This window comes from Sander vitreus, chromosome 15 (assembly GCF_031162955.1).
Source record: "Sander vitreus isolate 19-12246 chromosome 15, sanVit1, whole genome shotgun sequence".
In the NCBI taxonomy this organism is placed as follows: Eukaryota; Metazoa; Chordata; class Actinopteri; order Perciformes; family Percidae; genus Sander; species Sander vitreus.
The window spans coordinates 16028862-16032390 of NC_135869.1; positions in this window are offsets into that span (position 1 = coordinate 16028862).

The following is a 3529-nucleotide window of genomic DNA, read 5'->3' on the forward strand; positions in this document are numbered from 1 at the left end:
TCCATGTTGGACAAATGCTTTTATTTCTCAGGATAGTGGTTTCCTCATTCTCGATGAGGTTGACAGATTCACATATTAATCATCAGATGGTGCAATCTCTCCTTTTATTACGTTTGACTATCACGAGAGCATTTGTGACAAATGATAAAATGAAACACCTAAAATCTGAAATCAAATACTGAAAAATCACACTAAATCATTTTATTAATTTTCTAATAAGAACACTACAATTTGTCATATTCTTCCTTTTGTTTTACTCTTTCTAGAACAATTCTAAAGTTTGAGGTATAAAAGGAGTTCATACAGACTCACAAGTCTGAAAACAGTGGGGGTTATATACAAGAGAAATGGAAAGACAGAGGTAGAGAGAGGGGTAAATACAAGGGAAAGAGGGGAGATACAAATATACTAATAAAAACAAAGAAAAAAAGGTTTAAGAAGCCATTTGGTGCTGTGGAAGTAATTTAGTCACTTGCAGAATCGAAACAATATTTAAACATGATCAACAGTAAAAATGAGTAAAATTAAGTTCTGTATAGATTTGCAGATCTGTCTGACCATACAATGTTTACATTGACGTCTAAGTTTTTAGGCATGAATGATTTTGCTGTAGTCATTATCTCTGAGGCAAGCAAAGTGTAGACCATCTGCTTTAATGTGAAGGGCTGCCTCTTCCTGTTTTAGGGTCACAAGAACTTTAACAATTTTAAATAATGTTGCCATTAAGTAGTTAGTCGAATTCCTCAAACAAAATTCAGTATTAACGTCGTCAGTTGTATGCACATACAGTGGTTGCATATTATCGCAATATTTCTGCATTAAAAAATGAACAAATGGGCAACATCGGCACCTAATGGTCCATGTAAAAACCGTTTCAAAACTCCTTTTGCCACAGAAAGTTCAGATTCTTAATGTAACAATTTGAGCATGTTTAAAAAAAAAAAAAAAAGAATTAAATGAAGCAGGAGGTGGAAACTGAAAGGGAATCTGATGGGGAAGGGGGTCCATAAATCGGCAAAATACACCAAATGTCCATTGGAGAACCTCAATTGATACAATTGTCTTTCCACAGCACCAAATGTTACACATGTAAACCCTACATTGCCACCCGGTTATGTAACAAAAGACCTAAATAATATTCAAAATTGGTACAGAGTTATCGTGAATCCTGTGACACAAAGGCCAAATAAAACTGGCATTTCAACCAAACATCAAAGTTTATAAAAGAAAAAAGAAATACTGAAACATTACACAAACTGTACAGTGACATCCATTACAACAGGTAGAAAAGGGAGGGGGGTGGGGGGCATGATAATTTGGTGTGGCGATAACGTTATTCATAAGATACAGTCATATGAACCGCAATGAGTAACAAAACGAGTAATTAGATGTGGGATATCACGTGACCAGCTTATAAGCTCAAGTTTTGTTCTGTAACATAATGGTTTAACAAAGTCTTGACTGACACATCTTTATAAGGCTTTACCTTACTATCAAAATGCTTTGTTATTCACATAACAGTTAATGTATAAAATAGTTCCAAAGAATGAAAATCCCCCAAAACGTTGCAGGTTTGTCTTAAACACGAGTTAAGAGTTTTACTACACCCAGTGTTGCCTCTTTTTTGGTAATAGAGGAGCGAGAGAAGCCCTTGCCCAATTGGCCATAGAACTGAAAACAAAATAGTTGGTTTTTACCAGAAGGTATTAAAGGATGGGTTAAGGGGAGAGCATACCTTATATGCTCACAATCAAATTACAGGTGTGATATGACAGTCCTTACTCCACAAACCCTCCCATGACGCCCCACAACAAAACCCCTAAAAATCAAATCAACTTGAGGCATGACAACACCACACAGAGAGACACAGATACAAATATAATTCCCTCCTTTCCTCGAACTGAAAAGGCGGCTGTGCACCAACGTTAGAGAGACACAGAGTAGCATTATTACATTGCTGAACGTGGTATTTTTGGTTTTGGTACAACGGAAGGTTGTAGTGTGTTGCCTCGGGCTCACAAGCTTAAATGTTTCAAGATGGGGAGGAGATCTCAGTTGAACCCCACCTGGTGTGTCATTGGCTGGCGGAAGCACCCAGTCTCTATAATGCTTACAAAGGTCAGAGGGCACCAGCCAGTTTGACTAAGACATCCCAAGAACACTGTACACACGCCCACACAGAGACACACACACATCATAGCAATACATGATGCACTTTTTCCTTTTTGGTCTGACTGTAATAATTATACCCTTTATTTTTTTGTTAATAAAAACGAAGCTAAAAACTTGGAAGGTTAAATGAAAACAATATCACGCCTAGAATTCCTACATGCATGGAAGACAGTCACGTTTCTAAATTCTTGTCACGTTTGTCCCAATAACACATCAGTGCCCCACAATCTTTCCACTTGTCTCCTTAACATCATTTAAAAGCTTTATTGAGCTCATTTTTGGTGGTGGCTGGTGCATTCTTGGTGAAACAGCATTAGAAAATAGCCTACAATCAAATAAACTAGTGGACAGAAAGCAAGAAATAAAGTCTACAAGCCATCTACCAACACCCTCTATTGGTTAGCAACAAAAAGGGCTATTAGTTACATCCACTCAACCAAAGATATTCTCCTCTCTCTGCCCTTTCCTCCTCCTCCTCTTCTCACCAGCCCTATTATCACCTGTCCTGCCTGGTTTAGAACAGTGATCCCCTTAACTACCCTTTCACAGGTAGAGACACCCATTACAAGGATGCTAACTTTTGTGCTTGACACATCTTTTATGTCAGCTCACTATGAAAACGACTGAAAAGTTGTGAGGTGTGTGTGTGTTATGGAAGGGGGGGTACATGCACATTTGTGCATATCTTAATTATTCACTTTGTTAAAATCTCCAACAGAATTAAACATCAAGCTATAAGGACTGGAAGATAACAGTGTCTTGTGTTGAGTTGGCAGAGGGTGATCTCAGAGGAACAGATGTGTTGACAACTACTGGGGCAGCACTTTGGTACGAGCAAGGTGAGCAGAGCTCTCTGGTGATGCGTATCAACAGTTTGGCTGTCAAATGCCAAGGCTTCAAGAGATACAGGCAATCACACACAGTTTTCCAAAGCAAAGGGTCGAGTGCAGAGGTCAACAGCACATGGACAAGCTGTGTGAGTACTGTGTGAAGTTAACGTGCATATACACATAATGTACAGACATCGTGATCATCTACACAGCTGGGTCAGTGTTTTTTTCAAAAAGTCCTTGATCGTATAGATGTTTTCTATCTGTGTCAGCATCAGTAAGCTCCATCCCTCATTTATTCTGAGTTAAGGAGCTTCTAGCATTGAAGTGGAGCTGTGGGGTGGAGGGAGAACTCCTCCTCTTGTTCGGCTGTTCTGTGTTCCAGCACAGTGTGTGTTTATGAAATGTGAGCACAACCTTGTGTGGCTGTCTAGTTGAGAGACGAGGGAGCAGTGAAAAATGAAGACAGAGGATGGTAGTCAGAGCAGACCGCAGTGGGAATGAAGTGATGGCAGGGAGAGCCACCG